A 22,915-nucleotide genomic window follows, 5' to 3' on the forward strand; every position below is an offset into this window, starting at 1 on the left:
TAAGGCTTTTACATTTAACACACCTTTATAAAGAGATGTTGCTCCCTTCCATGGCAAAGCACGGCAACATCTGCTTGCATGCTCCGTTAGTTACATAGGCAGCAGGTCTTATAAATGTTCCTTGGCTGCCGAAGATTCTTAGGCTATGCCACACACTTCTTAGGCCCTGGCTCCAAAGGTTCTTCCATAATGTACTCATCCTTCAATTTCTTCTTCAACTTAAAATCACTCGTTTTATATAAGCACCCTCTGCACTCCTGCAAAAGTGTACTTTTGCGCCCTTCCTAGCTTCTCTTTACATACACAGGGGTGCGGGTGGTTTGGGGTGCTACTGCTTATGCCATGGGCAACTGATTTATTCAGGCCTGGGCGGGGAATTGAAAACTCTCAGAAGCAGTTGGACCCCGCATCTAAAGAATACATCAGCGGTCATTGCTGCAAAATGCCGGTGGGGCTGGAGAAGAGTCAGTCATATCGTAGTCATACGCTGCTAGGGCAGACTTGTCATGATTTACTCACATGCAACTGGTTCTGTCGTGGCCCTGCAGGCCTTTCTTTGAAAGGTTGGTGGTCCTGACATTTGACACTCTGCCGTATCCGTACAAGGGTTTCAGAAGCATCGCCCTGTGGGCCAGCCCCATTAGTCAGGTAATACAGCATGGCGAGAAGAATGGACAAGAGCCTGTTGGGCAGATCGGACCGAGTCCGATTCTTAGCCGTTTTGTCAGCACTCTTCACCGCCCCAGTTGCCTCTACTCTTCTAGGCCATATGCGCATTTCAAAGACAACGGACGAGAATACAGTATTTGTATGTTTGATGGCGTCTCTGTTTGTTTGTATACTCGCATTGACATGTTGATATTGCACGGTGTTATTTTTAGCTCGCTAATTCATGGATTTCCTGATATCCTTAGTTTTGGGGACAAGTGTATACACTGGTGCCAATAGCCGCTGTTGGGTCTTCTTTCATTGGTCCAGAGTCGATGAGGCCAATGGGCTTTTAGAAATATTGAGCACTGCCTGCAGCTTCGAATGTCGCTATAATTTAAACCATTAGATGGCGCATGGATTCCACTTATCTGCGGTGTCCCCGCCTCACACGCCGTCAACACAAAAACGTACAGATTATTTTGTACTCGGATAATAACATTTTTTGGCAGCCTCTCACCTCCATGTATGTAGTAAGCATGACGCTTCAAAGCACACTTTCCGGGGGAGGGGCAGAAGGGTGCGTCTCGGTTAAATGTGTCTATATAGCTCACTTCACTTGTTTCATTTGACAGCTGAAAGCTGTGATCTTTAGCTGGCATACACATCTCCGCAACAGGGGCTCAGTGAACTGATCTACCATGAACAATGTGCGCTAAGGGTCACTAAAGTCTGTTCTCCCCTATAAAAAGACCCTTACATGCTCGCCAGCTTTTCCACCTCACAAGCATTGACCCCCTGTTTATGACCCAAACCGTTTGGGGGGCCTTGAAGTCAGGCTCACTGCTGTTCTGATTTCAGAAAGTGGCATGTTTTTGGCATTAAGTTATAATTTGCCTTCTCTGTCCTTCGTTCTGCCCAATTCAACGCCCACATCATCAAAATATTTATTTATTTATTTATAACCAGGAAGAACAATGCTCTTTGATCACAAAAGAACATACAATAGATAAGAAATCAGATTTGACGGGAAGCAATGAGCTTCTTACAATGGGGTTAGTTTGAGGTGAGTTTGAATGGCATTCTGACCAGATTGTAGAGGGGAGTAAATGGAACTGTCACCGGGAACAATGCATAAGTGGACCTACAAAGATTAAGGACAACCAACATTGGACATGTTTAAGTGCAGGTGGGTGGTACGTCCAGCTGTGCTCAGGATGTGACCATTATGGGTGAAGTGCTTGAGTGGAGGCAGAAGAAGTGACGGGTAGAGGCGTGGGACAAATGTTAGCCAGCAGGCAGATGAGAGATAGGTTAAAAGGGTAACTCAGAGGTGAGGAGTTATGCTTTTAGTTTGGTTTTGAACAAACCCGTGTGGGCTGTTTCTTGGATGACTGGGGGAAGAGAATTCCATGCAAGTGGAGCAAGAAGAGAGAAAGAGTGGAAGCAAGAGCAAGCACAGGGAGGACGAGGAGCCACAAGGGTAGTTGAGGAGACAGAGTGGAGATTACGAGAAGGCTTGTATAGTGGGATAAAGGATAGATGCAGCAGTGCCTTACTATGGATAGGTTTGTGAACCAGGAGAAGACATTTAAATCTGGCTTGTTTTGCATCGTCAGCCATCCAGCCTGGTGATGCTACGAGGAAGTAGGTGTGAAGTGAGGGCGTTCAAAGAGAGTGCTGCTAGCGAAGTTAATGATCTTGTCGAGAGGACAGAAAGCATAGTTGCAGAGACCAAAGAAGATGCTGGCACAGTAGTCCAGTTTAGAGAAAACAAGAGTGTTAAGAGATGCTGGGTGGGTTTGAAAGAAAGGAGGTGCCTGAGATTCCAAATATTTAGAAGGTTGAGGGGAAACTGCTGTTCCAGTTTTGAAGATGAAAGTAGACAAGGAGTAAGAAGAGCCTTGGGAGGATAGCTCAGGGCTAACGTGCTCGCCTTGGAAGCAAGACGACATGGAACAACACAGGTTTGATCCCCGGGTCCACATTTAGAAACCTCTGTGTAGTAAGTGCGTTATAAATAACCTATCATATCATTGATGAAGCTCAGGTTTGTAGCTACGAATAGTAGGGGAGAGTGTGAGGTGGGAACTGGATAGGCAGATGAAATGAGGGAAAGCTTTTGGTAGGGAAGAAGAGCACCTCTGTTTTGGTAGAGTTAAAGATCATATAATATTTAATGGAATAGAGACAGTTGGAAATTTTGATAGAGGGTTCAGGAAAAGAGAAGATTTGGGTGTCATCCACAAAGAGTTGGAATGAGAACCCAAACGAGGACATTAGTGCCCCAAGAGCAGAGGCACCTAGCCACATTGACATACGAAAATCCTCAAATTTGTTTTAGAAGAAGCCAGGTTATTCTGAGAACCAGAGCATTATTTGTAGATTTTCATGAACGGGGACCTTGTTATGGGAGTGGAAGTTTACAGGGCAGGGGATTCATAAATTAAGCACATGTCTGCATGTAAGTCTCACTTTCAGCAACAAATGTATGCAGTGGACATCATAAGACACACCCTTGATGCACGATGCTGCCACACTTTTATACTGTGCCAAGTCACCACTGTGGTGGTCTCAGAGCACCGAGACCTGTCTGGAAATTGGTGGATATATTGCCCTGTGTTTCCTGACTGCATCTGATGAGGGAACTGGACAGAGGTGGAGGGGTACAAAAAAGAGGCAGAAGATGAAAAGGAGCAGGGCTTCAGGTATAGGCGAGTCAGGGAAAGGGATGAGGAGAGAGGTTTCTGATAGCTTGGGTGCATGTTGATCGAGTCACTATGGAACATGTAGCTGGAAAGCAGAACATGCATAGGGTAAAATGAAAGGATCCTATAGGAGCAGGGAACATTTACTTAAAGGTCGTTTTGAGAAAGATACATATATATATATAATCAAATTGTAGTGCCTGGCTGTTTGATGACGGGATAAACTCAAGTGAACCCTTGAAGCTTGGAGGCTTGTTGTTGTTGTTCTCTCCACTTGTCCAATAACACAACTTCCAAATGCAAGCTGACGGCACTGAAAGCCATTTTTACCTCAAGTGAGAATTATTTATGAAGCACAGAAGCTCTTCTTGACTAAGCAGTAAGTGGTATTATTGCCCAACTCAATGGTGGCCAATATGTTGTCTTGCGGGGTATGATAGGCATAGCTGGCATAGACAGGATTTGAAATTTTAATCTGTATGTGTCTAGGTGGGAGCTCACTATGCTGCACTATCTTACTGGCCAGCGTGGACCAGGTTCCGGTCCTTCGTCAGAGGGGCAAGTGAGCTTCATCGGCATAACCAGAGCACAGAAACAGATAGCACCGGTGATGACGTGTCTGAATGACAGCAACCTACAGCATGATACGCAGACCTTCACAGGAAACACAAGTAACGTCTTGACATTGCAAACCTCACACAGGGTCAGCGCCGGGTCCCCGAGAGACTCTGGCAGGGGATACAACACATTTTTCCAGGACAGAGCCCAAATTGTTTCTCTGCAACAAACAATCGGCCCCTAAGTCTATCCCACATGGGGTGCAAGGTGGACAAAGCCTCACAGATTTTACAGGGCTTGAGAACAGTTTTAAAAAGTGGATCGCAAGTGGGGCAGTGAGTGATCACCCAGTACCAAATGTCCCTCCAAATGCCTGCATGCTCACTATCAATTCTGCCTTTGATCTGTGCACCCCCCCGGCCATGGAACCCACCCCTTGGTGGACATAAACTGCCTCTCTTCTCCCAGCTAATCAGTGAACAATTGTGGAAAGAAAGTGAGGTGTAGGTCTCAGTATTGGTTGTGGCAGACATCAGAGTGGGCACTTTCTCTAGGTGATGTGACTAGACTACAGGTCCCAGCCGGTTATATGTGAAACGGGCGACCACAATTACAGAGTGGTACATTACATCGCGGACGAAACACCAGAAAACATTGAATTCTTTTTTTTTCATTTGCCCCTCCATCGCCCCTTTTTTCCACCCTTTTAAAGCCACCCAACCCCATCCTAACCCATAGAGACAAAGAATTCAATGAATGCCAAATACAAATGAGCGATATGCAAAATGTGATTAATAAGATGGGTGATGAACTTGCACTTGCCACCAGCTGGCCCTATTATTTATCTTGTATTCTACTAACCATGTACTGCACTTCCCCTCTCCCCTTCCCCTGCACTTTTCCCAGTCTCCCTACCCTTGCACTTGCGCGATCTGAATGACACCTGGCCTAGTAGGATCGTTGTCTGTTCTCCCCTTGTTCCCCCCCACCTCGTCGCTCCTTGAAACACTTGTGTATAGGCGCATTACAAATGCCATATCATATCATATCATGAAAACAATTATTTGCGTAAGGAGGCAGATCGAAAAAGTGAAAGGATTTGGAACAGCAAATATGCATTTCCAGGTCCCAGGACAAATGACACAGCACCACATTCAATGGAATTGTGGTGAATTCTATTTCTACATAGAGAGCTAGTGTCCCAGTGGCTGTGCCGGTGTCTGAACTTGGTTGTAGCGGTGTCTGAACTTGGGGGTTTTGACACACCCATTGGGGGCTGCCACCAATCCCATACACCTGAAACAAGGGTTAAATCACAAAGTAGTGCAATCCCATGCAAGTAGCCCTATCAAAATAATGAAATCAATCAAGGCTCTGATCAAACCATTCAAAAAAGGAGGGGAGTGCTGCATAGAAGACCATTTAGAAGCATTGCACGATATATTTAAAGTCCTCCAGATACCTAAAGAACAATAGAGACAATACTGTCACTTAACTCTGGACGCTCCCACAGCTAGTAGCGTTAGAGGATTAAATGAACAGCAGAACAGACATGGGCAGAGTTTGAAAAGGAGATTAGACGTCATTTTTCTCCATTCCAATCATTACAGGAGGCGAAGAAAGTGGCTTACACGATTACAGCTGAGCCAAATACGTCCCCTCGCCAGTTTTTACAAGATTTAAAAAGAGCTTTTTCTCGCTTTGATATATCTTTTGACCCCAATTCCAATGAGTTTAAAACTGCCTACTTCTATGGGTTACAGAAAGACATCATATCACAGTTAGTCCGCAAATTTGATTGTGACAAGTCCCTTGAGTGGATTGTGCACCAATGTATAAAACTATATGAAGTGCTATACTGTCAGGGTAGAGAGAGTGATAAATTGAAAGACATGAGACCAAAATCTAAAGACTCCTCGGCAACAGTAATGGTGATTAGGTCAGCTAAAATATCACTTGAGTCCGCTCAAAGTCCAGGCAAAAGTAATGTGACACCCGAACAGAGGGGTAATCAACAGAGGTTTCCGCCCTCTTCTCCGATGTTTCAGTCACATGATCCTAGTAATAGGGAGAGCTACATCAGCCCTAGATACTTAAGAGACAGGCCCCAAGCAGGATATCGGCCTGACATGTCAGGTATGAACAATAATCAGAGACAAAGCCAGGATCAAAGAAATAATGATCCCTACCAGACATTGGGGACACAGAGCAGATTTGACCCCAACACCATCATATATGGTAATCAGGATAGACCCCGGTATGTGGATCGATTTACTAAAAATGGGAATCAGTATAGGGGGCAATACTCACAAAATGAGAGACAGGACATAAGGCACAGTATGAATTATGCCCCATCACAATACAATCAATCACCGCCACCAGGGGACTATAACCAAAGGATAGGTGCAACCCGCTCCCGCCCCACATGAATCAAGAGTTCAGAAACCATACCAATAGAAATCACTCTCCTGAGAGATATCAGAATAGATTCAACCAGGGGGGAAACAACCAACATCGGCATAGGCCACAGAGAGAAGATTCTAGAGAAACTGAAAGATTCCAGTGTCTTGAGGCCCAAGTGAAAACATTGGTTGAGCAAATAGGAAATCTCTGCACGGCCCAAAAACAGTCATCAAAGGAGTAGGCAGAAGGCCATAGAAGTGACCGGGTGGCTTCCGATAATAAGTGACTAAATCTTCATGATACCTGCGATGATAAAACGACAGATTGCCCTGATCTGGTTTTGCATAATGACTCTGAGATGCTTAATGATTCAAAAATGAAAATACCGGCAAATGAACATGAGGAAGAAATTGCAAATACATCTAAAAAAGAAGTTCGGTTTAACCTGGAGTTAAATCAAACATTGGAGATTTGCACAAATGAAAAAGGAAAATATGAAATTCGAAAAGAACAAAGAGACAGATTTAAGAAAGACAACTCATGTATGGGAAATGCAATTGATCAGGGAGTAAGTGGGGATGTTAGAACGTGCTCTCTAGACAATCAAGACGCTGATAAAATACAGGCAGGAAGAATAAGTACTCAAAAGGAGGGTACAGATCAGTCACATGAAGGGTGCTTTGAGCCACATATTTTTGAGAAAGTTAAAAAGATTGGTACCATGCCAAACACCCACAAATGCACAGAATTAGAAAATGACAAATAATGAAGTTATGTTTCTAAGCATATTCAGTTTGAGGATTGTAGTGTGAACTCGGAAATGGACAGAAAGGAGGGAAAAATGTCCTTTCATTTACCAATGTGCTTAGCCAAAAGTGAAAAAGGTCTGAGAAAAGTGAATCCTGAAATCAGTAAGAATTTGCACTTTTTGTGTGTGTTAGAGGAAGTTGGAAACAGATATTATGCTCCTATTACTGTGGAAGAGAAATGCAATACATTTGCAATGATTGACACAGGCACACAGGCCACAATTATGTCCAAAGAATTGGTAAAAAGTATCAATGAAGGGAGATCTCCACAGAATCAGATCACAGTGAGGCAAAGTGAAGGCCCGGTGCAAAACCTTAATGCTGAGGAGGTGCCTATTGTGGGTGTCACCGAGGTTGACATAAAGATAGGAAAGCACAGAATGAAACAGGAAGTGTTGATCACATCTATTTGTGAAATTCCATTCCTGATGGAAACAGATTGCCTAAAAAGATTGTCTCCTCTCATAAATGGGGTAAATGGGGTACTGTGGTCTTTAACAAAAAAAACATTAAGACCTAAGAAAATAAAATCACAACACAACAGTATAAATGAATGCGATACTGTTGCTAAAACGAATGATGCAGTGGAGGTATACCTACAGAATAGCTGTGTGACTAGTGTCACTGTCATTTTGATGTGTCAGGATAAAATGCAAAGTTAAAAAGAAAAAAAATCTGTGCAGATTTATTTGGATCCCAGGAAGAAATGGCAAAGCAAATTGAAATAGATGAACACACATTGTGCTTCTATTTAAAAGAGAAGAAATGCAAACAGAACACTATTCCTAAAGCAGACACAGAAAAACACATCACCACTCTTGTTGAAATACACATGGAAGATGAGCAGCCATGGGTTCACAGTGGTATAAATTACCATTCTAAAATGATAAAAGCTACTTTGGAGCTTGAACAGGAAAGGAGTTTTATTAATGAGAAACTACTGCAGAGAATAATGGAAAGGGAGGAAATCCCAAAATTTAGAATTAAAAACCAATATGTCTCTGGTTTGGACAATCCAGACTTTGAAAACCGAATTGCAGGAAGATGCATGCTAAAGATTAATATTGGACAGAAAATCATCTGCCACAATGTGTGGATAGTGAGTGGAAAACAAAATGATTTTTACATGGGTAATGATATTATGCACAGAATGTGCATGGTATTAGATTTCCTTAACCACAAAATATGGTCCCGCACCCGAATTTGAAGACAAGAGAAAGGCTTATCATTGTGCACAATTGGTCCCATATGCAATTGAATTACAGGTGAAGAAGGATATTAATATCCCTGTGCAAGAGTGGTCAGCAAATGAAAGATTCTGATGCATTTGTGTGCTTGAATTAATCCATGAAGCAGCAAGGCCTGGATTATGAATACACTCCATTGATAGATGTTGGAGAAGGGTCTGTCAAAATTATGGTGAATAATAAAGGATGTCAGGATATTCACTTAGAAGAGAATTCTTTATTAGGGATGGCCATACAAAAAACACATTATACTTCAATAACATAGTGATTGGAAATATCGCAGAGATATGTAGATGCACAGGGTGTGTTGCCAAAGTATCTGGATTCTCAACCAAAAGGGATCTTTAAAATTCAATCTATGTACCCTTATGATTCAAATTAGACAGTGTGCTGTCACCAAGAGAATTGTATAATATTTGATTTAAATGAAAATGAAACAGAAAATCAGCACATTGAGGTGGAAGCTGACATGCCAAAATATTTAAAAGTGGCAGCTTTGCAAAGAGATACAGCCGCACCGTTAGAAGGGAGCATAGAGGTTCCTCCACTGGAGGATTTCCCAGAATTTTCAAAGATGGTAGGAGAGCAGATTCTGTTAGCAGATGCACGTGATAGCGAAGAGGATAAAAATGAGTTGAGAAAAATATTTATGGAATTTAAATAAGTTTTTGCCAAAGATGCATATGATTGTGGCCTAACTAATTTACATGTTGCCACATTACCAGAAGGGTGTGATAGAAATCCAGCGTTTGTATGCCAATATCGATGCCACTGGCATGCTTAGAGTCATTGGGAGAGATCATTAAAAATGTGGAGTCTAGGGGATTTACCAGGCCCATTCATAGTACCTCCAACACTCCTATTTTGGGTGTGTTTAAGCCAAATGGTAAATGGCGTCTGTGTGCAGACCTGAGGGAGTTAAATAAAAGAGTGCCAGTGTCTAGATGGCCGCTGCCATTCATTGATCAAGGCCTTGTTCAGGTGCATGGGTCAAAAGTAGAATTTGTTTTCATTTTCATTTGATAAAACGCAATACGCATGGGCTAGAACACCGTTCGGATATGTCAATAGTGGAAGCGAATTTGGCATATTTTTGCGAAAGGCTATGCCTGATGCAGTGGAAAGGGGAACTATAGTTTATGTGGATGATGTCCTGATAAAAAAAGAAAACTTAAAAAGCCATTTTGATGAAATTAGACATGTACTTGGCTAATTGCAAAAGGTGGGTGCCAAAGTATCTTTGCAGAAAGCCCAATGGTGCAAGAAAAAGGTGAATTTCCAAGGACATGAAGTAACTGAACATGGGCTAAATCCGCAAAAGAAAAAGGTGGAGGCCATACAGAAATTGAAAGATCCTGGAAATGTGAAAGGTTTAAAAAGTTTATTAGGAATGACAGGATATAGCAGGAAATGTATTGAAAATGTGGCCGAAATTACTCAACCATTAACTAAACTATTGAAGCTGAATACACCTGGAAATGGGAAAAGGAGCAATCTGAGGCAGTTGTTAAATTGAAGGAATGTCTCATAAAGGTACTGTGTTTAGCGTATCACATACAAAACAGAGATTTCTTTATAGAAATAGGTTTCACTGAACATTGTATGTCAGCAGTGGTATATCAAAAACATGATTTGAACCACAAAACCATTGCTTATGCAAGTAAGGCATTTTCCCAGGTTGAGATTAAATTCAGTGAATGTGAAAAGGTCCTTTTGACCACTGTGTGGGCGTTGCAGCATTTTTGCCCCATTGTTCAAGGGGAAAGGAGTAATCATTGAGACAAATCATCAACCATTGCAGTTTTTACAGAGTAAAAGGATTAGGTCAGGCAATCTAGCATAGTCCAGAATTACTTCATGGACATTAGCATTGCAAGGCTTTCCTGTAGAAGTGAGATATGGGCAAAATAAAAAGAGCCCAGTTGCTCAAGGATTAGCAGATTTATGTGACTGTGCAGCTGAATGTTTATCAGATGAAGTGGAGGTGAAATCTAGTATGCAGGAGTTTGAAAAATCACCACACAAAGCTTTTGATGAAAATACATGTAAGAATTTACCAACTGTATATGTGGACGGTTGTGCCTTTCACATTGAAAATGACAGCAATAAACAGTTGGTATCAGGGATAGAAAATGTCTGGTTGAAATGTGAGGACATTCCTAGTATAGGGATTAGAATTAGGGGTAGGAGTAGTCAGGTACGGAATTGGCAGCCATTTATAAAGCAATTACTACTGCAATTCAGTGAAATTGTCCTGGTTACTGATTCTGATCATACACAAAATAGCTTTGCAGAGTATTTGCCTGGCTGGAAAACAAGGGGCATGCTTACATATAATAAAAAGCCCCTCAAACATGGAAAAATGATACAGGCTATAGAGAAATTAGTGTCAGAAAATGATTTAACAGTGTACTAGAGGAAAATTTGTGGGCATTTGAAAACTCCAGGAGAAGATAAGGAGGGAAATGATAAAGTAGATCAATTAGCCATGATTTGGGCTGTTATGGGAGAGTTGTTGCCCATTGAACACTTAATTGGTGAAATACAGATAGATGCAGTTGCACGCTCTAAGGCTCCAAAAGTGGTAGAACAACCAGTAGTGCAATGGAGTTATGATACACCAGATCAAGATCTGATTAAGGCGCAGAAGGATGATCCAATATTGGGGATCTATTATAATCATTTCATGGATCCCGAACAAAATCCTTTAACTGAAAATGATTGTACAGGGAAAGAAGAGTTGAGGGTATTATTAAAGAATAAAAAATGAATTAGACTACAGGATGGACTTATGAACAGGGAATCCATAACAGGACAGATAAAATGAGTGGTACCCCTTTCATTCAGAAGGCTAATTGTACATCATGCACATGATGCAATAACTGCAGGACACAAGGGTTCACAAAAGACTTTAGAAATACTGAAAGATTATGCTTACTGGCCACATATGTCCCAAGATGTGGAATTATACACTAGGGGGTGTCTAGTATGTGCTCAATTTAAACCTGCTTCACCAATGCATAGAGCTCCACTGATGAAAAGAGGCTTAACCCTTCCATGGTCAGATTTGCAAATTGACTATGTAGGGCCTGTAAAAAGGTTGAGTAGGGGGAACCGTTATCTTTTGACCGTGGTTTGTTTAATGTCGCAATGGGTAGAGTGTATCCCTGCACCATATTGTAGTGCGCAAACTGCAGCTACATTACTGGTAAATTATATATTTTCAAGGTTTGGATTACCACAAAGAATAGAGTCAGACAGAGGAAGGTGTGGCAAATATTGGGGGTGAATAGGAAACTGCATATAGCGTACCGGCCCGCCTCTTCTGGAAATATTGGACGTTGCAACATGTCTGTTTTGGAGATATTAAAGAAGTTTGCAGCGGAGGCAGGTACCAGCTGGGATTTACGATTACATCTGGTTTTTATGGCAATCAGATCGACTCCTGCCAAAGCAACAGGTATCAGTCCTCACGAGGTATTAACAGGAAGGAAAATGTCCCGGGAGGATAGCTCAGCAGCAACATGTTCACCTTGGAAGCAAGACAATACGAAGCAACATAGGTTCGATCCCCGTGTCCGCGCTTAGAAACCTCTGGGTATTTAAGCACGTTATAAATACGCAACTAAAAAACGAACAATTCCTGTAACAGCACCTCGATGCCCACGGGCTGTGTGAGCGCTTTAAAAATGCAAATAAATAAATAAATAAATAAAATGGTACTGCCACAACATTTATTATAGAGGACACATAAACAGACACTTGCAAGTGCATCTACAGTTCATGAATATGTGGAAGAATTGAGGAAGCATTTACAACATGCATTTGCATTTGTGCAGCAAAATTTGGAGAGAGCTGCTGACAGTGCAAAGTCATATTATTATAGAAAGACGTCCGTGAAAGAGTATAATGTAGGGGATCAGGTATATAAATTTCATTTTGGAAAAGGTAAACAGAACAATTGTAAATTTCTTGCGGCTTGGCAAGGGCCATTTGAAATTGTGGATAAGGTGTCCCCAGTAGTTTACAAAATATTGCAGACAGAGGGTGAAACGGTGACAGAGCGATTTGTTAACCAAATTAAGCCCTGTCATCCCAAACATGAAATCAGGAGGCTTGAACAAGTAGAAACAGCTTAAGTGCCCTGAATAGATTGAAAGAAAAACACAGTAGCTGTCTTCATAGTATCCCACACCATAGAAATAAAAATAGATGTGGTCCTTATTGTAGAGATAAATGTAAATGAAAATACCATAGGTGATAAACATTGACATAAGGGGCTGAACCAGGTTGAATTATTATGGTACAATGTTGAAATATATTTTTGATGTATAATGGTGTCTTATGTATATTTTTGTTTTCTCTCTAACATGTGCTTAGTTTCAGAAATGAGAAGACTCAAGCAGAATGTTTTGGACTACATTTTGTTTTTGTGTGGTAGATAGGGTAAAATTGGTATTGTGCTATGTACTTAATCTGTCTCTTTTCTATTTAATTTAGAAAAATTAATGGATCTTTTGGGGTCGGAGGTCGCAGGACCGGCGGACACGAGAGATGACAGAGTCCTGGAGTCCACGGGATGAAGCTCAAGTAAAGCCTCCGGACCGAAGTATGGCGATGAAGACAAAGTAACAGGGACGCCCAAAGAGATGACTTCTATGGAAAAGCATTCAAGGGTGCCAGTATGAAAGAACTTCACCGAATGAACCAGATGACGAAAAATTGATGATCAAAACATCTCAGAGTTGCAATCATAAAAATGATAAACGTTTTTAAAAGAACAGTAGTGAATTGAACCTAATGCTATAGCATTCCTGATGAAGCATAGTATTATTCTATGTGACTGAAAAGGAGTTTTGTGGAGAATCACATTTTTTTTTAATTTTAATTATTTGTTTTAGTTAGTTCTATTAGTCATTTATTTTATTTATTTCTTTTATTTTATTGTTTTCATTATCATACATGAAAATTAAATGTTGATGGCGGACACTTCGGTTGAAAAGAGAGTTATACATGCAAATGCACATGGTGAGGACTTATGGACATATTTGGGATATGTTTTACTGTTATTATGATTAAGCAGTGGTTTATTATGAAATATTTCAATGTTCATTTTATTAAGTTGCTATTATTTCAATTGTGATACATATAATGGAAAGAAAGAAAAACAATTTAGGTTTCCTCCAATTGTGGATTTGGGTAGCCAGAATTGTCGGAAAAGGAGGGTATGTAAGGACATATAAATTTTACCAAAATGTAATGGCATTTTTGTATTGCAAAATTTAGTGGCATTTTTGTTGCCAGCAGTAATATGGCATATATATATATATATATATATATATATATATATATATATATATATATATATTTTTTTTTGCCAGTGTTGTTGGAGGCATGCAAAGTACAGGTTTTACAACACAGCCAAGCCCAACTTGAAACTGCAGAGAATGAAATGCATGCATAGAAAAGCTTAGTGCTGCCAGGCTAAATAATGAAGTGCACCATATTTTTTGGATACCTCAGACATGGAGACTACATTAAGTTCTATAACTGACTAACATAATTAACAGTGCTAAAATACTAAATTATAATTTCTCTAACATTATAATGCAGTCTCATTTGAAAAATGAGGTGAAAATCCATGTTTTAGTGACACTGCTGTCATTCATTTTTAAATGCACACTGGCATTTCTTTCTGTATTAGCTTGTGGAGAGCAGAGGGAAAGAAGCAGCAGGAAACAGAATTAAGCATTTATTCAGGGAGGCCTAAAGCCCTCATTGTTCTAAACATGAGGGTTGATACAGAATGTATTCTTGTTAACCTGATTGGGGGAAATTATAGGCAGACAAGAAACGTCAAAAGGGGAAGAACAGAAGGGTTCTTGGGACAAGAAATGCGGAGAAAAGTTAGTTCAGAGGGGGCTGGGAAGACAGACGGAGCTCCAAGGGGTTAGAGCACTGGCTGTGAGAGATATCTCGCTGGTGCTACCCACACAAGATACAGAAGCATTTTGCGCTGACACTTGGCCTGCATTTGTGAAAATAAGTTCATGCTGGGGACTTCAAAGAATAACACTCTTAGTAAGATATGTACGTGCCAAGTGAGGACCATGGGAAATGCCGTATGAGTGGCTGAGGTTTATCACAGGGCAGGAAAAGTCAGTAAGTCATTGCATGTTTATTTTTGTCATTTTCAGAATGTGGGAACATTAATCTATGTTTCAAATAGACCTGCTTGTTCTGTTTTGCTTTCTTTTGCATTCCAGAGGATGCTGTAAATAACCATGCTAAGACTTGATGACATGTAAATGTAATTCAATATAATAAGTACCTATGAAAACAAATGGGATTTTGTGTCATTCATGCATCTGTGAATTATTTTGAATAGATGATTTCTAAAGGGGAGGCTCATATTAGTGCAGTAGTGCATTTGCCAATTTACCAACGCAAGTAAAGTAACAGATGAGAGAAGGTTTGTGTGCGGTATGATGAATACCTCTTTCCTTGCATGCTGATGGAAAAGGATCTGATTTATAGATTACTGGTTGTCAATAAACCAGTAATTCTTTATGACACATAGATTAATGGATGTAAATAAGCCAGTGATACTTTATGACACATAGATTACTGGATGTATATAAACCAGTGATACCAGCCACAAACAGTAGGTGGCGCTCTGAATAAAATCATTGGGTTCTAACAGCGCATAGGTCTGGAGCTCTCTACAGATAACTAGGGGGTATGCTAATAAGAAAGGACATTTTTGTTTTATGATGGGGTTATAGTATAAAAGAAAAACATGCTCACCACTATACCACAGAAATAATTACTGCAAAATAAAATACCAGTAAAATTATCACCAATATAAGGTAACAAGATATGGTCACTAAAATAATGTGATGCCAAACCCGATCTAAATGCAAGACTAATTTACCACCAAATTACTGCCACTATTTTTACGGTAAGAAAATACCACCAAATCCCAAATTTACCCCAATAAGACAAAAATCTATTACAACTCCCACTTATATATTTATTTATTTTTTCAGTGTTTTTCAGTGTTTTTGTCTGCTTGTTATGTACCACTCTGTTTTTTTTGCAGTAAAATGACTTGATACCGTCCCAGTGTACCACGGCAATATGTGTGAGTGTGTGGTATGCATGTCGCTTATCTCTGTCTCCATCCTCCAGTTCCATTCTGGAACCTAGGAGCCGGCACCAGATGCTCAGCTCGCCAACCATGGTTCCATGTTGCCAGCACTTATGCTCCAGAATGGCATTGGAGGACGGAGGCGGAGATACGCAACATGCATTTGGGACCCGCAATATATGCTAAAGCGATAGAACCTCGGAAGGGTCTCATTGATATGATGAAAGGTATTTATTTATTTATTTATTCATTTATTCGCATTTGTTTAAAGCGCACAATCAGCCCGTGAGCATCGTGGCGCTGTTACATGTAGAATATTGGCTGGTTAAAAAAAGCAGGTTACAAAAGGCAGGTTGATACAACCAGAAGTTACAGAAATAGGTACGATGATGATTACAAGTAATTTTTGTTTTACACTAGCAATTTTAGATACATGAGCTAGCAGTGCAGGCATGGCGCATTAAGGAGCAGATCATATCAGCTGCAGAGGGTGGGGTAGGATTAGGTAAAGAGAGTAGTTTTAAGGGATTTGCGAAAGGAGTACAAAGAGGGTTCGGCTCTGAGAGCGATGGGGAAATCGTTCCAGAGCTTGGGTGGTATGTGTGGAAAGCCAATGCCTCCAGCTTTAGCTCTTCTTATGTTTGGGACTTGGTGTTGGATAGCAAGGTGGCTTCTTATGGGCCGGCAGGAAGATTTCCTGATTATGGTTTCTGATAAGTAGGAGGGAGCAGTGTGGTTAATGCATTTATGTGTGAGGGTGAGTATTTTGAAGTTGATTCTATCCTTGACTGGGAGCCAGTGGGCATTTCTTCGGGCCTGCGATACATGATCAGATTTAGGGATGTGCAGGGCAGCAAAGAGCACGTTGTTTTGAACTATTTGGAGCTTATTTAGATTTTTCGAGGATGTGCCGGCTAAGAGGGCGTTGCAATAATCAAGTCTAGCTCCTATCGTGGCTCTAGCGATGGAGAGGCAGTTGGGAGTGGTAAGGTAGGGTTTTATGGCATAGATGAGTTTAGTGGTCAGAGCCGATGAAGAGGAGATGGCGCTGACTTGTCTTGTCATAGAGAGTGTAGCATCAAGATAGACTCCTAAGGTCTTCACGGCAGTGGAGACAGGTATGTTAATGTTGTCGATAGGCCTGTGTGAGTAGTCTTGGCTGAGCTTGGATAGCATTTCGCTGGGGGCCAGGATAATGATCTCTGTTTTGTCGCCGTTAAGGCAAAGACCACTGATAGCCATCCAAGTTTGTATCGTGGTGTAGATGTTGAGGAGTGCTTCTGTGTCCTGTGTATAGTCTCCTGTGAGTGGAAGGAGTACTTGTGTGTCATCGGCATAGTTTGTGTAGGCTATGCCGAGCGAATCCAGTAAGTCAAAGAGGGGTTTAGTAAAGAGGTTGTAGAGGGTTGGTGCGGTGCATGACCCTTGCGGGACTCTGCAGCTTATGGTGGTTGGGGAAGCGTTAGCCTGGTCAGAGTACACTTTCATGGCTCTACCTTCTAGAAATTAGGTGATACAAGTCGTTGCTTTGTGGGAAAAATTAGCAGCATTGAATAGGTGGGATGTGAGGATGCCATGGTCGACTAGGTCAAACGCTGTGGAGAGGTCGAGTAGTAGGAGGAGGGCAGGCTTGCCTGTGTCCATTATACTAGTGATTTGATTCTTTAAATCTAGGAGGGCAGTTTCGGTTCCATGGCCTTTGCGGAAACCTGCCTGTCTTCTACCTAGAATAGCATGGGTTTCGAGGTATTTCTGTATTTGGTTGTGGGCGGCTTTGTCTAGGATTTTGAGGAGGAAGGGGACAGTGGTGATGGGGCGATAGTTGTTGGGGGCAGTAGGATCTAGTGAGGGTTTTTTTAAGAGTGGGCGATCCCAGGCTTCTTTTAGGCATTGAGGTACGATTCCTGATGAGAAAGAAGCATTGATGAAAGCTGTGATGATCGGGGTGAGTGCTTCTGAGCACTCTTTGATGATGGTGGGTGGGCATATGTCCCCTATGCATGTGGAAGGTTTGATACTTTTGAGTAGGGCGGAGACTTCTAGCTCAGTAACTTCTCTAAAAGTAAAGAGGGGTATTTGCGGGAGAGGGTTGTGAGAGGGGAGTGAGGGGGACATGGGGAGGTTGTTGAGTGATTTACGTTGAGATGCTATTTTGTCTTGGAGCGTTTTCACTTTATTAAAGAGGGCTGTCTGGATGCCTGTGCACCATGCTTCATCCTTGATGATCTCGTCAGGGCTGGACTCGGGAGTGGTGAGTTCTTTGAATATAGAAAATATTTCTCTGGATTTTGAGCTAGCTTTGGTAATTCTCTGATTAAATTATTCGGATTTGGCTTTGAATATGGCCTTTTTGTAGGTCCGTGAGATTTCTTTGAACTCATTGAGGGAGGATTGGCTGGGTGTAGATTTCCAGTTGGATAGGGCTTTACGTTTCTTGGTGCGTAATGCCGATAGTTCTTCTGAGAACCAGGAGTTGGAGTGCATGGATTTTGTCTCTTTTTTTTCTTCCAGCGGGGCGATGGAGTCAATGGCTTGGGCGAGGGCCTTGTTGTAGAGGTTGGTGAGAGAGGTGGGATCTTGGTTAAAAGGATGCTTCAGTTCAGGGATATCAAGAAGCAGAGCGAGGTTATTGGCCGTGAGTTTTTTAGAGCTTCTGACTTTGGCGGGAGGGGCATAAGTAAGAGTTTTCCAGGTGGGTGTGGTTGGGATGGAGAATTGGATGAAATAGGGATCTGTCCAAGGGAGGGCTGAGATGGAGGAGATCGCGGATGAGCAGTTATGATCTACTATCCTGTCGATGGATCGGCCTTTGCAATGGGTTGGAACCCTAAGTGGGAGAGATCCTTGGCTAAGAGTGCGGCAGCCTTACCCTTGGGGTCATCTAGGCCCAGGTTTAGGTCACCAAGCAGGATGGTTTTAATGGAGCCTTTCAGGTTGTTGCTTATGATTTGGAGGAGTTGCTTATGATAGTCCGGGGAAGAGCCTGGTGGTCTGTATGTGACTATGAGGTTAATGGTGCAGTTGAGAGAGCCAGTTTAGCATAGAGAAGATCTGCGTTGTTGTCCTATTGTTGGCTACACAGTCAGGCCAGGGAGTTTTTATAGATGAGGGCGACGCCCCCACCTTTGGCGGTATTGCAGTCCTGTCTAAGGATGGTGCAGTCCTGAGGAGGGGCGATGTGTAAGGATGGGTTAGATGCTTCATGGAGCCATGTTTCGGATATGGCTAGTATGTCTAATTTGTGGGTGGTGATTAGGTCATTAATCTCAATAGCATGGGCATGGATGGAGCGTGCATTAATGAGTGTGCGGTTTAGGGTCAGGTTGGCTGGTTAAGTATCACAAGCGTCTGTGTTCACGGGGTGCGAGGTGGAGGGTGCATGTATGGGTGAGTGAGGTTGGGGTGTAGGTTTGGGTGTTGGGTGGTAGGGGGTGTGTATCTGGGCAGGGAAGTGTGAGTGTGCGAGTGTTGTGTGGGTGCGATATCTGGTGCGATATCTGAGGTTGATGTTTCTGCTGTGCGTGGGAGGTGGAGCGCTGCGGAGCGAGAAGGATGGTTTGGTGCGGGTTCTTAGTCTGTTACGCCTAAGGGAGTGTTCAGGTGGGTTAAAAGTGCAGAAGTTAAGTGAGTTGTGTAGTGTTGTGGATGAAGCAGAGTGCATGACATCAGGTGGTGACGTGAGGCCTGTGTGTGCAGGGAGCAGGTTGCTGGAGGCCCAGAGAAAGAGCGTAATAAGGAAGATGGAGGAAGGGGAGAGGAAGGGTGTGGGCGCTGTAAGGTGAGAAGCTGAGGAATGCATTGGTAAACAGTTGCAGGATAGAGTTAATGCGGGACCAGTTGGCCGTTCACTAGTGTGGTATCAGTGGAGCAGGGGTCTGGCAAGAGGCAAACACAGTTAAGGGCCGCTATGGGCTTTGCAGAAAGGCATACACAATCAGGGGCCGCTAGGGGCTTTGCAAAAAAGGCATACACAATCAGGGGGCGCTAGGGGCTGGCAAGAGGCAAACACAGTTGAGGGCCGCTAGGGGCTTTGCAAAAAAGGCATACACAATCAGGGTCAGCTAAGGGATGGCAAGAGGCAAAAACAGTTAAGGGCCGCTAGGGGCTTTGCAACGCAATCAGGGGCCGCTAAAGGCTGGCAAGAGGAGGCAAACACAGTTAAGGGCCGCTAGGGGCTTTGCAAAAAAGGCATACACAATCAGGGGCCGCTAAGGGCTGGCAAGAGGCAAACACAGTTAAGGGCCGCTAGGGGCTTTGCAAAAAAGGCATACACAATCAGGGGCCGCTAAGGGCTGGCAAGAGGCAAACACAGTCAAGGGCCGCTAGGGGCTTTGCAAAAAAGGCATACACAATCAGGGGCCGCTAAGGGCTGGCAAGAGGCAAACACAGTCAAGGGCCACTAGGGGCTTTGCAAAAAATGCATAAACAATCAGGGGCCGCTAGGGGCTGGCAAGGGTCAATAAAAGTTTGGAGACCATTTTTTGGGTGCATGGTATCCTTGGTGAGGAGCTTATGCGGAGGTTTTGTTATTGGGGTTATTTGGGACTCACCTAGGAATCAGGGTGGAGAAGAGTGTGTTCAAGAAGGCCAATGCGGGCCAAGGGAAGTCAGGCAGGGGAGCGGACATCAGCAGGCAGAGCCCTGCATCTGGGCGGCGGTCATCTTGCATTTGAAAAGCCTCGTGTGTATCACAGTGGATGCGGCGATGGAAGCGATCAGCTGTTAGCTAGTGCTGCGCTTCTAGATGTGGATGCGCCAGATTGCGGGATAATACAGCAGAATCCACGGCAGATCGTGAGATTCCAGCATGGAGCGAAAAGCTTCGAGGCAGCGTGATCATGCCAGGGGCTTACCTCCGTGCTGGTGCGGCTTCCAGTGAGGGTGTGCTGCTCCTGATGGCCCGTAGGGAAGGAGGGCGGGCAGTATAACTGGCCGACGGCCGTACGGCAGACAGGCACAGACAGGCCTGGTGCCTTGAACCAGTGCCTTTACCCAGAGTGCCGGCTAGCACCTTCCGGCTATGCTGGGCTGGGCAAATGCAGGTGTTCCTCCAATGAGCAGCGATCAAGTTGCTAGGCAACCGAAGAACACAAGGTGGCGGCAGCCCAAGTCATGTAGTAAAGAAGATATCTGCTCATTTCTGAGCAATGCAAGAATATTGGTCATGCTCCCAACCAAATGAAACAGTAAACCTGAGAGCCCTCATAAAATGGACGGGTATTTAAATGGACAGGTCTATGTAATTCAGAATTCGAATTATTGAAACATAGGCTCAGTCAAAGAGCATCCCTTCAGAAATGTAGAGCTGGCAGGAGAACCATCCTTTCAACAGATGCCACCAATGTTGCCCTGGGTGCAGTCCTATTCCGAGTGGAGAGAGATTGCATTTGCCTCACACCATCTGACAAACTCAGAATAGTCTTATTCGGCCATGGAAAAATAACTCTTGGCTGTTGGGAAATAATTCTCCTGGGACTCCACATTATACACTTGTGGTTGAAAGAGACGTTAAAGATCCAGGGCCTAGAAAAAGTCTCTGCAAGAATGATGGAATGGGCCACTTAATTCCAGGAGTGCACCTTCTGCGTGGAGTGCATTGCAAGTGCCAAACGCATGCCTTCAGAGTGCCTGTCATGCTTGGCCTTTCAAAGCCATACTGATTTCACACATGATAACAAGTAAATACTTTAATTTGAAGAGAATGCTGTAGCTCGTGGTGAATGGAGGCAGACCACGCTAGAAGACGAGGCACACCTGGGTGTAAAGAAAGCCTTGCTGGAGAAAGGGTCGCTTGGCAAAGCTGAACTGAAACAATGGGGGTTGGAAGGGCTAGAGCCCATTGGAAATGAATTGCATGTTGAGGGTTTCATTGTCAAGGGGGGGGGGGTCACTGGATTGTTCACGTAGCTGTGATGAGGGTGTGTAGAGTAAAGTTAGGGCATGAGGCTCACCGGGGGATTTTAAAAAATGAACAACGTCGTCGTTTGTGACTTCCGGTGCCCCGAATGTGATATTCATATTTAACTGGTGGTAAGGATGTGTGTCGTATGTGAATGCAGCTAAAAATGGGCTGCCAGTCCCGCTGTCTCATCAAGACGGAGGTGAGCGTCCGAGTTTACCATGGTAAAGGGTAGACATGGACTTAGAGGGTGATATTTACGGCCAGGATTCAACCCACCATTGCATTGTCCATATAGACTTATTTTACAGTTGGATAGAACTATTGTTCACCACAGTAATTACCATTAGTGATGTGAATCAATTCCTAGATGAGGCACTCAAAAGGGAAGATTTTCCAAATATATTGCTAACCGATATTGGGGTTCAATTTAAATGTGTTGAAATGCAGAAGGATCTTATGGATAACAGTAAAGAGCATTGATTAAGTTTGATATATCATCCGCAAACAAATGATATGGTGGAGCGGTTTAGCAAAGCAATTACGATCAGCTTAGAATGGTTCTGGGCAAACAACCTGTACTAGAAGATAACTATGCTTGAAAGAGTCATTGCCCATTGTGTTTCTTCACATTCAACCACAGGTTCTGCCCATCATTCAGGACAGAAAACCTAACACCGAGATTTCCTGTCTTTTCTTACAGAAATCTTGTAGAGTTAATATAGACCCTAATATAGACCCTGCAAGTGTAGCCTTCAAAATCAGAGCTCCACAAACTTAAAATAAAACTTAGTATGATAGCAAGAAGGCCGAAAAGGAAAAGGAAGCATGGCAATAATAAAACTACCTCATACCCTTCCTTTGCTCCTTTGCTAACCGTGAGGGTTAGGACATTTTTCCTAACCCTCACGGGTTAGGACAAAGGTCCTAACCCGTGAGGGTAGAGAAGGTTTTCCACAATTCTATCCAACCAGTGATGGCCGGGTGTGTAATTTGGAGAAGGTAACTGCCGTCTCTCTGCCCAGAACTGGTCATGAAAGGGAAAACTTCTCTCTGGGGGAGAAGAGCGTGGCAGGATTCAACCACTGATCAGGGCCGGGAGAAATCCTTCTCCCGGGCAGCAACGTCTAGGGTGTGCAGGGAGCCTCTTAAAGATTATGTCCTCTATGGCAGCTGTACAAAGTAAAAGGGCAAGGTAAGTAGTATGCATATTGGATAGCAAGCGACAGAGAGCGATGGTTGGCGAGCAGAGCATCTGGTGTCAGTGGGGCATTTTTGAATCTCTTGTAACTCGCTTCCAAAATTCATAACATCGGGTTAGGGTCATCGTGTGCCATCTTCCTTGCATGGTCTAGAGAATCTCACCTGTAACAAGATGTGTGGCCTACAGGTTTACATAGATTACTGCAGTAGGTGCATTAACCTATTGGCTGGGCTTATCAGGTTTCAGACATGGGGCTTGCAAGAAAGATTCACACAATTCACACTCTTCC

The 22,915-nt window shown here is 43.0% G+C and overlaps 1 protein-coding gene across 1 annotated transcript in view; it reads right to left on the reverse strand.

Annotated features, from left to right (window-relative positions):
- The window catches only part of RGS9 (regulator of G protein signaling 9), a 1,220,104-nt gene that overhangs the window by 331,991 nt on the left and 865,198 nt on the right, over positions 1-22,915 (reverse strand). The gene's annotated exons all lie outside the window — the stretch shown is intronic.

This window comes from Ambystoma mexicanum, chromosome 3q (genome assembly GCF_040938575.1).
Source record: "Ambystoma mexicanum isolate Mex_15411 chromosome 3q, UKY_AmexF1_1, whole genome shotgun sequence".
Lineage (NCBI taxonomy): Eukaryota > Metazoa > Chordata > Amphibia > Caudata > Ambystomatidae > Ambystoma > Ambystoma mexicanum.